Consider the following 12,217-nt stretch of genomic DNA (forward strand, 5'->3'; position numbering starts at 1 on the left):
ACTCATTTAAAATTCGCACAATAGATACCTTAACTTAAAGAACACTAGAGTTCCTAAAACGTGAAGAGGTAACTTTCCTTAAATAAAACTATGTTCTTTCAAAAAACCAGCTTCTAGTTTCGTTGATACGTTCTACTGTATCTCTGGTTTCTACCTCGTTGATCTCTGCTCTAATCTTGATTATTTCCCTTCTTACGTGTGGAGTTGGTTTGATTTGTTGTTGATTCTCCAGTTCTTTAAGGTGTAGAGACAGCTGGTGTATTCTGGATTTTTCAATTTTTTTGAGGGAGGCTTGGATGGCTATGAATTTCCCCCTTAGGACCGCCTTTGCTGTATCCCATAGGTTTTGGAGTGAAGTGTCTTCGTTCTCATTGGTTTCCATAAATTGTTTAAGTTCTTCTTTGATCTCCTGGTTGATCCAAGCATTCTTAAGCAAGGTGGTCTTTAGCTTCCAGGATCTATAAAGAACTCCTCAAACTCAACACACACAAAACAGATAATCATATTAAAAAATGGGTAGAAGATATGAACAGACACTTCTCCAATGAGGACATACAAATGGCTACCAGACACATGAAAAAATGTTCATCATCACTAGCCATCAGGGAGATTCAAATCAAAACCACATTGCGATACCACCTTACACCAGTTAGAATGGCCAAAATTAGCAAGACAGGAAACAACGTGTGTTGGAGAGGATGTGGAGAAAGGGGAACCCTCTTACACTGTTGGTGGGAATGCAAACTGGTGCAGCCACTTTGGAGAACAGTGTGGAGATTCCTCAGGAAATTAAAAATAGATCTTCCCTATGACCCTGCAATTGCACTGCTGGGTATTTACCCCAAAGATACAGATGTAGTGAAAAGAAGGGCCATCTGTACCCCAATGTTTATAGCAGCAATGGCCACGGTCGCCAAACTGTGGAAAGAACCAAGATGCCCTTCAACGGATGAATGGATAAGGAAGATGTGGTCCATATACACTATGGAGTATTATGCCTCCATCAGAAAGGACGAATACCCAACTTTTGTAGCAACATGGACAGGACTGGAAGAGATGATGCTGAGTGAAATAAGTCAAACAGAGAAAGTCAAGTATCATATGGTTTCACTTATTGGTGGAGCATAACAAATAATATAGAGGACAAGGGTAGATGGAGAGGAGAAGGGAGTTGAGGGAAATTGGAAGGGGAGGTGAAACATGAGAGACTATGGACTCTGAAAAACAACCTGAGGGTTTTGAAGGGGCGGGGTGGGAGGGTGGGGGAACCAGGTGGTGGGTATTAGGGAGGGCACAGATTGCATGGAGCACTGGGTGTGGTGAAAAAACAATGAATACTGTTACGCTGAAAATAAATAAAAAATTAAAAAAAAATAAAAAAAATAAAACTATGTTTTCCCTACTTAGAGTTACATAATGAAATACTTCCCTCCCATGGAAGTCAGTCAGCCCTAAGCTCGTGTTAAAAACTCTATCCCTTGAACTAATCTGGGGCGGAGTTGGGAAAAAATTCTGTGTGCGTGGGTGTAAACACACTTATATAATGTCATGAATTTTCCGCTTTCGTTCCCAATGGGCTGGCGCAGCCTCGGGGCCCAGAGCACGGGACAGCCTCGCCGAGACTCGCCATCCCCGCCCTCGCCGCTCCGCCGTCCCACCGGCTCCGCGACCAGGGCCCCCGCGTGCGTCAGTCCCCGCGGCACGAATCCACGGAGACCCCGCCGAGCCCGGCCCGGGCCGCAGCACCGCCGCATCCTCCGCTGGGCCGAATCGCTGACTTCCAGATGCAGCGCGACGCCCGAGCGAGCCGCGCCGTCCTCGCGCCGACACCGCACCACCCTCTCCTGCTCGCAAAGGCGGCAGGTCACGCGGGCGACCGCACGCGGGCGGCACGGGGACAGCGCGCGGCACGGGGACAGCGCCCGGCACGGGGACAGCGCGCGGCACGGGGACAGCGCGCGGCACGGGGACAGCGCGCGGCACGGGGACAGCGCCCGGCACGGGGACAGCGCGCGGCGAGGCGGCCGCCGGCACGGGCGGGGCGCGAAGGGCGGGCCGGACTTCCGACGCGGGACTACCCCGGCCGCGCGCGTCAGGAGGCGCCGGTAGCAGGTGCCATCTCCGGTCTCCTGGGCTCCCCCGACCCCTCTTCAGCGGGGCGCGCCCGCGCCCTGACACTGGACGCTTCTGCAGCCGCGGCAGCTCCTCCTCCCCGGCCAGGGCGGCCCGGTGCGCGCTCACAGGCGGTACAAAGCACCTCTTTCCCCGGCACCGACACGTGCAGGAACACGGCGTCCTACACCAGCTCCGCCAGGGCGCATTAAGCCCGATGCGAGCGCTCACGACTGCACGACCTGTGCGGGGCCACGGGGCGGACAGAGAAACCTGCCGGTGGGACAGAAACGACAGAACTTCTATAATCCTGCGGAGATGCCCCAGACTTAACAGAACCGGTTTGTGGGCGAACCGGGATGTCTCCCCACCCCTCGGGGAAGGCCCGCGACCCGCGCGACAGCCCGAGACCGCACAGACGGGACACACACGACACGGTCGCGGGCTGGTGAACGGTTCCCGCGGTGGGTCCTCCAGACCCCACGACTCTGACCGCAGGAACCGCGGCTGCCGGAGGCGGCGCAGAAAACCCAAGCTCCACGCGCGCGAAGGGAAGCGTCTTCACCAAGTCCTCGCGGAGTAAAGCGCCCTGCGAGTCGCCCCGCAAGGGCCAGGCACCGGAACCCCATGGGAACCGCATCACCGCCCACCGCGCGTGCGGAGACAACGGAGTTACACGCGACAACCGAAATAGCCCAAATAAAATTCAAGCAGACGGCGAGGACGAGCTCCCGAAGGTGCAGAGACAGCGCGGCGCTGCGGGGCGCTGGCCCGGCCCCGGGGGGGGCCGCGAAGTCGCGGCTTCTGTGCTGATGGAGAAGACACAAATGAAGGAGTCCAAGTTTAATCTCCAATGCCTGTTTCTAGTGTCTTTAGACAAGAAGCAACTTGTGACGTGTCAGTGTTAAATAGCCAAAACGAGTCACGGACTCTCCATCTAGGAAGGTCAGCCCTGGCTTTCCTAACTCCATCCCAGGGTATCAATTCCATCTTCATTCATACCTAAGTCCCTTCACGTCAGCCTCCAGCTTTTTTACTTTCCTTTTCCTCCAGAGTTAAGTCACAATAACAAAAATCCCTCCTCTAAAAACATCCCTCCTGTTGCCCAAGTTACTAAGTGTTTTTTGCTGAACAGTGGTTAATTATCTAGTAAACGTGGTATACTTCATGCTAAATGGAAAGCATCATAAATACATCATTTCAGAAAATATGATATAAAGACCTGGGAAGTCACATGAAGGTCGCCACTAATCTTCACAGAACCTGAGATCACCCAGGGCTTTCCACTAACTCCACCTAGGACGAAGCAACGCTCCGGGGGCAGGTGAGTCCGCCCATCAGTCACACCGCTGGATACTCACTACAGGCCCGCCCCGCGCTACGTGCTGGAGACAGAACGCTGAGCTGGAAAGGGCCTTGCCACAGAGACAGGGCCGGGGTTGGGGGTGGGGGGGGGGGCAGCAAACAATCAGGCAACTGAAATTCAAAGAGGCCAAAGTGTTTTAAGCCAGATGTAGGATCTACTAAAATCACAGAATGTAAAGTTACTGAACCACAAATAGAGTGAAGTCAACAAAAGGAGTCACTGTTCAGTGTGGAATAAAACCCTTCCAAACCACCTCAGGCCAAACTGCCCCCAAACCTCCAATACGGCAACCTCTCCTTTTCTGGGTGACCAACACAGATGCCTTCGGGCCTTTCACACTGTTCAGCTCATCCCACACACCCTGCCTCCTGAGGACAGGGACCCTGTGGCTCTCAATCCTTTTGTTCCTACCCTGAGCAGGGCGCTGGAGCCTTCCGAAGGCAGCACAACGGAGGAACAGAACTCGGGTGTTTCTGAAATGACTGGGAAAACCAGTTTTGGTGAGCAGTTACTATGTGCTGGCACCAGGGTGGGTGTGGGGGTGTGGCAAGTCTGTAGGTGCAACCCGACTCCCAGCAAGGCCCAGGGGAGGCAGAAGATGGAACCATAAGGGAGACTTGAGGTAGGAAAAATCTGGAGAGACACTCTAGGAGGGGATGTGTGTTTCATCAAAATAGTTCCTAGAAATCCAAAAAGCACTTCCCAAAAGCCACCATTTTGCTAATGACAGAAATGTCCAAAATCTCAGCTTAGGTTAAAAACTAAGAAATTAGGGGGCACCTGGGTGGTTCAGTGGGTTAGGGCTCTGCCTTTGGCTTAGGGTCATGATCTCAGGGTCCTGGGATCAAGTCCCACATATTGCACTCCCTGCTCAGCAGGGAGCCTGCTTCTCCCTCTTCCACACAAGGGAACACAAGCAGGGTTCCCCTCTCTCCCTGTGTCTCTCTTCGTCAAGTAAAAAAAATCTTGGGGGGAAAAAGAAAAAAAACTAAGACATTTCTCTGGATGTGTGGGGGGAGGGGACAGCTGCAGACTCAGAAAGTTAGAAAATACTTATCTCCTACAGATAAGGTCTGAGACTAGAAACCCATCTCAAATAGCCTACATTATCATACCTACAAACATCAACACTTCCAGAGAACTTGAATTAAAAGGAGATTTCAATTCTCATAACATAAATCCTGACTTTATGAATTGATGCTTTCTTGACATGAAAATTACAGGCATTACTAAAAACCATTTTTCTCATTTAAAATTTTCCTGAAATTGAATGCAGAACAGTGGGAAAATGTTTTTTTTTTAATGGGGTGAAGATCACTGTGGAACAGTGACTGAATTTTTATAGAAAAGCTACCAAGTTTTAGAAGTTTGACACAAAAGAGTAGAAAGGTTGTAAAATTCACAGATTAGAAGTATCTTGTTGAAGATAAAACTGCTATTAATTTTATCCTGAGAAGAAGGAAGCTCACTCGTTTTCAGTTCATTATTGCTGTCATCTAAGCAAATATAATTTCCAACATCTGGATAACGCAATTTCATTCAATGAGGACCAAAAAACCCACAGACAAGTTTATTTTCTACCACTACTGAAAAACCCCCAAAAGCAGCAACCTGAGTGGTTCAGTCATTAAGCGTCTGCCTCCGGCTCAGGTCATGGTCCTGGGGTCCTGGGACCCAGCTCCATATCAGGCTCTCTGCTCAGTGGGGAGTCTCCTTCTCCCTCTCCCCCCCACTCCTTGTGCTCTCTAATAAATGAATAAAATCTTAAACACACACACACATCAAAAAAAAAAAAAAACCCACCCCAAAACTCTCTGGAGAAACGAGTGTTTTACAGGTAAGCAATGAAGCTACATAAAATCCAAACTCGAACTCCTCTCGAACACAAACTCTGGGTCCGCAGGATGTGTACCTCGGATCACGATTCCTCTGATACACACAACTACCAGCATCTGTGTTGCGAGCTTAAGCAAAACCGCCAGGCGCATTCTGCGTGTGCTCAGAAGAGCTGATCCGAAGCAAGCACAGGGGCGGGGGCCAGGGGTCACGGTTACTCCCGGAGGGTGCGGTTCCCTACCAGCCCCACAGCTGCCTCCCTCCGTCTCCAGGCTTGCAGCAGCAGCAGGCCCGAGCTCCGGAGCTCTGCGGCAGGCCGGCGGGGGGGTGGGGGGTAGTGCAGGGGCCCCTGGCAGAACCCCGGCCGCGCTAGGCGGCCCTGCTCTGCCGGCTTCAGACTGCAGGCCTGAGGAAAGGCTCCATAAATAGCGGCTCTTTCTTCTTGGGAAACCTCCTCCTAGGCCTAATGCAGCTCCGCTACCAAAAATGGAGGGGTCACCACAGACCTCCTCCCTTTTTCCCAAGTCCAGAGAACAACTAGGGATGTCCTGCGAACCACGTTACTCATTCTGGGAGTATGAATCACAGGGCTGGAACCTGATTCACTATTTAACTTCAACTTTTAGCTTCCAGAAATCAAAATAGATGAACTACTCAATGTCATGAAGAAGAAAAGAACTGCTGTTTTTAGGGGCGCCTTGGGGGCTCAGCTGTTAGGCGTCTGCCTTCGGCTCAGGTCATGATCGCAGGGTCCTGGGATCGAGCCCTGCATCGGGCTCCCGGCTCAGAGGGAAGCCTGCTTCTCCCTCTCCCACTCCCCTTGCTTGTGTTCCCTCTCTCACTGCCTCTCTAATAAATCAATCAAATCTTTAAAAAAAAAAAAAACCTGCTGTTTTTAGAGTCCTCGGTTCTGAAATTAAACGTAGGAGATGTGTTCACTGCGGGCTCGGAAAGCCCCCGTTGCCTCAGACAACAGGTGTGGGGGCCACAGCCCAGCGACCGGCCCCCGGCCCTCGTCGTTGCAGGTAGTCACGTACACACGTGGGACTGACCATGCAGACAACTCCCCTGTCCGTACATACCAAAACCTCAATGAACAAAGCCAAATCTACGAGCAGGAAGAGAGAGGCTCCTTCTCACCCCGTGGAACCCGGTGGGCGGGGGGGTGTGCAGCGTGGCCATCAAACCAAGCAGCAGGCAGCACCTGCAGCCCGCGCTCACTCCTGCCGTGGTTCTCCGTGGCGATCCAGAACCTCGTGAATCCCAAGATAAGTCACTTAAAAATGAGACTGTTTTTTGACAAAATACAAGAGGCAAGTTTTAGAGGATGATTCGAATTAGATGCTAATTTGTGAACACAAACCCTCTCGTGTAACCAGAAAGCCCATGTTCTGTCAAACCCACTGAGTGGTTTCAAAACAACCGGGCTGACCAGATGGTAACCCAAAAGGAAACACCGATCAACTTATATTCCATCATTCACAGAAAACGAGATTTCACTTTACAGAAGAAACCGTTTCCAATGAGATTGTGCTCCACCCGGAGTTTTTTTTTGGCCCTAGATGGTAACTCATCTATCCCACACATTGTTATTTTAAATCTTCCCATCGAAGTGTGGTGGACAACACACGGGCAAGGCGCCTTGCAGCTCCTTCCTTCAAGGAGCACAGTCTGGGCTGACCTGGTCTGGAGCCTCTGATCGCGAGAGAGAGCGCAGGAGCACCAGCAGGAGGGCAGCCACCTCGTGCGCACACTCTCTAATGAGTACATTTTAAAGTCTTAAAAAAAAAAAAAAAAGTAAAACTCAGTTTCCACAGTAACTTATACCGATAACAGGCAGACTATCGGATTTATTCTACATTTTTTTAAAGGATTTTATTTATTTGAGAGAGAGAGCAAGCGAGCACCCATGAACGGGGGGAGGAGCAGCGGGGGGGGGGAGTAGACTCCCCACTGAGCAGGGAGCCCGATACCGAGGCTCCATCCCAGGACCCTGCGATCATGACCTGAGCCAAACGCAGACGCTTCACTGACTCAGTCTCCCAGGTGCCCCTGTTTTACAATTCATTTTAATAAACTGAGAAACAAGCACTCGAATGTTTATTTAGTTTTGGTAGCATAAAATGGACTAAACCATCTGATTCTGCTTATCTAAAATGAACTCTTAAGTTTAATTTAAAATAATTCTTCAAATTTCTGAAAGAACAATGCAACTTTAACAAGTAAAAACCAGGGGCGCCTGGCTGACTTGGTTGATGAAGCACGTGACCCTTGATCTCAGATTTGTGAGTCTGAGCCCCACACGGGTGTAGCGATTTACTTAAATAAATGAAACTTCTTTAAAAAATAATAAAATAAGGGCTCCTAGGTGGCTCAGTTGGTTAATCATCTGCAGTAGGCTCAAGTCAAGTCCTGTTACCAGGAGCACGGAATGGAGCCCCATGGGGCTCCTTGCTCAGCAGGGAGCCTGCTTCTCCCCTCCCTGCCACTCCCCTTGCTTGTGCTTGCACTCTCCCTCCCTCCCTCTCTGTCCCTCTGTGTCAAACAAATACAATGTTTTAAAAATAATAATAATAAGGGGCGCCTGGGTGGCTCAGTGGGTTGAGCTTCTGCTTTCGGCTCAGGTCATGATCTCAGGGTCCTGGGATCGAGTCCTGCATTGGGCTCCCTGCTTGTCGGGGAGCCTACTTCCCCCTCTCCCTCTGCTGCCCTGCCTTCCTGTGCTCTCTCGCCCTCTCTGTCAAGTAAATAAATAAACAAATAGATAAATGTCTTAAAAAATAAAATAAATAAAAATTAAAAATAGTAATGATGATAAAATAAAAAGTAAAAAAGGGTAATTGCTTACACAGTACTTTACTATTAATTCCGTCTGTGCAGCATATGAAATAACATATGAGAAGGGCCCACACTCCCCATGCGCTAATGAAGTTTATGTGGTAAGCAAATTGAAGGTAAGCTGCATTTAAACGGTACCAAAAATTGGAAAGAAATTCTTTCAACTAGCATTTTCTAACAAATACTGTCAAAAAAAATAGCAACAAAAAGTCTTAAAATAGGCTGCAACATCAAACTAAACTTTCACAGCACATACAGGCTGAAACTGTGTTTGACAATGTTCATGTAACGGGTGGTCCTCACTTTTAAAACTTTTTTTTTCCAAGCAGTGAATTAGACCAACCATTTAATGGTTTTTCAAGTGTTATGGTTTGGGAAATTTTTGTTTGTTTTAATGCCCAAAGTCATGGTACAGATTTAACTCGTTAACAGGTTCACTTTGACGAAGGGAGGGAGTCTGTCAAAGACCCAAACGCCACTCAAAAGAAGGGCGAACCCTTCGGCAGCTCCCGGAACACCTGTGCGCAGCTCCGCCTCGACTCCGCACTCACCCGCGCCGCAGACGTGGCGGAGAGAACGCTGACTGCATCCGCGGGACGGACGGGAGGCCTGTTCAGGGTCCCCGTGCCACCACCTCCTCACTACTCCCCTGGACTCCCAGGCGTCCTCTCACTGGTCTCCTTTTCCAACAGCACGTTCACTCCCTCTTCATCTACTTCAAAAGCACTCGGCTACTCACTGTCCGTGGAACCAGCCTGGAAGAACCTGAGGTAGAACTGCTATTCATGTGCACCCCGAAAACACGCCGGCTTTTTCTAGTGGCCCCAGTTATCTGAGTTTAAGAGCAATCTCAAGCCTCTAAAATTAACTTCAGAATACAAAAAGTCAATCCTCTCGCATCTTTCTGGGGTGGAGGTGAGGAGCCCCGGTAATCGCGCAGGGATTACAGGCATCACTCAGGCTGGCATCAAGCAACAGGCTCTAACATCAGTGAGCATCTGACAGACGTCGTCGTCGTCGTCGATAAATGCAGCCGGGACAAAGCCGGAACATCCACCTTCACGGAGCTCACGCTAAGTTCACCTCCGCGGGTTCTCCAGGGAGAGACTCAGCAAGGAAAAGGCTAACGAGGTGACACAGGCAGGAAACAGGACCCATCCGGCCCTGACTGACACAGTCCCCAAGGTGGTCCCCAACTCCACAGAGTGGGACCCAGCGAACCCTTAAAACAGCGTCTGCTCCCTAAATCCACTAGGCAGTGGCTCATGAAATCAAGAGACTCTAAGAGCGTCTACTGAGCTCGAAGACGACGACGAAGAAGCGCATGGAGAAAGGCAGTTACGTACTTCAACGCAAGCGACCCAACACGCACCATCCAGAGCCAAGGGGTCTTTCCGGGGGAAAAATCACACTGTGTTTACACAAGGGGAGCGAGTCGGGCTACTGACAGCCTGTGCCAGTTCTCACCTACAGTGTGGCAGACACGAACTGGAAACCCACACACGGGCACCCCAAGCGCATGCTTTGTCTTCAAGCAGAGGACGGTGACCTTGACTTTCACATAGCGCTGTCTAGTAACAGTGTTCATTCTGTCACCCGAAGAAGAGAGGTGTAGCAGTCCTAACACAAAGTCTGCATGTGCAGCTGGGAGGGGTTACAAATGACCCTATTACATCATCTGGAGCCCATCCAAACGACATGATTTCGGAAACATAACCTATATCAGTCTGAACACGTGTAGAGGAAAAACAGAAACATCTGTATTTTGGCCAACTCTTCCCCAGAGGGGCCTTTAAAAAAAAAAAAAAAAGTTATGCAGGAGGGTTCAGTATATTTTAACTGTGACCCCCATTACTGGTAAGGATTATTTCCAGGCAGGTCTCAGCAATCTCCAGTCCTAAAGCTCTTTCCTAACCTTAGCACTTGGCTACTTTTAATATACATCTTGACTCTACACGTTTAAACTAAGATACATTGATTCTGCTCTATTCTTCTACACCATACAACATTTTAATACCTTTTCCGATCCAGAATTATTCTTTTCTGGCATCATTTCACACTGTTCTCTGATGGCTAGAGTGCTCTGGTCTGGTTTTGTGTTGCTCATGTAGGATTTTATGTGGTTTTTTAAAAAGGTTTTCTTCCTTGTCTTCCACAAAGGATTTCCATATGTAACTGATTTTTACCTAATCAAGGCAGAAGCTCCTGAAAAAGTGGATCTGGATAAATTCAATGACGTCAGCGACAAAGGGGCTTACACACATCTCGGTCACTACTGTGGGTGAATCTATTCAAAACTAAACCCAGTTTGCATGAAATTCTAACCACTCCATGGTTATAACCACAGGTAGAAAATGTTCTGTGTTGTCTTATGACAGACATCTACAATAACCTACTGAAAAATGAGTACTTGCCAGGGAAAAGCACCTGCCGAAACTAAGATAAAACCAAGTTATATACCTCTGGGGTGAACCAACCCAAGTACACCAATAGTATCTAAGCCGTTTAGATATCCACGAATGTTTTCTTTACCCTAAGACCATCTATACCGATGCAAACCAGGGGGGGAAGACACGAGATAATTGTGTGAGGCCGTTTTACTTTACAGCCGTGTACACCAGACAAAGAACTTGGAAATGACCTACAAGCAGGAGCATGGCCACAGTCACAGGCTGTGAGTCTGTGAGCGAGGTCTTCATGCTTCTCTCCCTGCACAAGGTTTCAGAATCCGAGCCCTCTGAGCAAAATGCCTATTCCCTTGTCAAAGCATACTGTTCCCTCTAACACAGGAAGACGTAAACTAGCACAACTGTCACTAAGGGGACAGATGTGACTGAATTATCATCTGTCTAGTAATAGCACTTACTGAAGTATTCGTTAAAAGTGATCCTGCAGGGGCATCTGGGTGGCCCCGTCAGTGAAGCACTGGACTCTTGGTTTTGGCTCAGAGCATGACCTCAGGGTTGTGAGACCGAGCCCCTCATCGGGCTCCACGTTCAGAGTCGAGCTGACTGGGCACTCTCTCTCTCCCTCTGCCCCTCCTGTTCATGCTCTCTCCCTCTCAAATAAGTAAATCTTGGGGCACCTGGGTGGCTCAGTGGGTTAAGCCGCTGCCTTCGGCTCAGGTCATGCTCTCAGGGTCCTGGGATCGAGCCCCGCATCGGGCTCTCTGCTCAGCGGGGAGCCTGCTTCCTCATCTCTCTCTGCCTGCCTCTCTGCCTGCTTGTGATCTCTGTCTCTCTCTCTGTCAAATAAATAAATCTTAAAAAAAAAAAGTGATCCTGTAATATGTAGGTCAAGTCATATGAAATTGTTAGTAGTCACTGACTAGAGCTTAGAAACACAGCAACTTTACAGTTAACCTAATAATTACAAACTGGATTCACAAAAATTCATTCTACCTACAACTTTTAAAAAAACTATTGCACACCCTCCTCCCAACCCAAGCAGGAGATGGAAATTTATGTCACAGAGAAACGGACCCAGAGGCTCTGGATTCAGATACCCGGCCCAGCCAAGAGCAGGGATGAAGCCCCTGAAGCCGCAAGCTACTGTGCCCCGGAACACAGGCATCATTCTGATCCACCACCATCAGCGCTCTTTGCTAGGAAGAGGATGGCAGGCTTTCATCTGCAGAAACCGGCCACTACAGGAGAAGGGACATTTAGGGCCCTACACAACTTGAGGGCCTGGTTGGTCCCAGTTATATGACTCTACAGTGAAGCCCACTTAAGAAATAAAAGCAACAAAAGAAAAAAAAACAAAAACAAAAAACAGGGCGCCCGGGGGCTCGGTCAGTGAAGCGTCTGTCTTCCGCTCAGCTCGTGATCTCGGGCTGCTGGGATCCAGCCCGTGTGGGTCCACCTGCTCAGCAGGGAGTCTGCTTCTCCCTCTCCCTCTGCCCCTTCCCCAGCTCATGCTCTCTCTCTCAAATAAAATCTTAAGAAAAAAAATAAAGAAACACCCACTATGTCAACCATACTCAGAAAGGGAAAAAAAAGGAAAGAACAAAACCAAAAAACCATACCCACTATAAAATCCCCAGAGAGATGTTCTATCACTGCA

At 49.3% G+C, this 12,217-nt stretch overlaps 1 protein-coding gene across 4 annotated transcripts in view; it reads right to left on the reverse strand.

The window, feature by feature from the left end:
* Positions 1–12,217, reverse strand: part of YAP1 (Yes1 associated transcriptional regulator) — a gene marked incomplete at its 5' end in the record, with an annotated part of 110,641 nt that overhangs the window by 87,030 nt on the left and 11,394 nt on the right. The window lies entirely within an intron of this gene.

The sequence above is a fragment of the Martes martes genome (genome assembly GCF_963455335.1).
Source record: "Martes martes genome assembly, chromosome: 10".
Lineage (NCBI taxonomy): Eukaryota > Metazoa > Chordata > Mammalia > Carnivora > Mustelidae > Martes > Martes martes.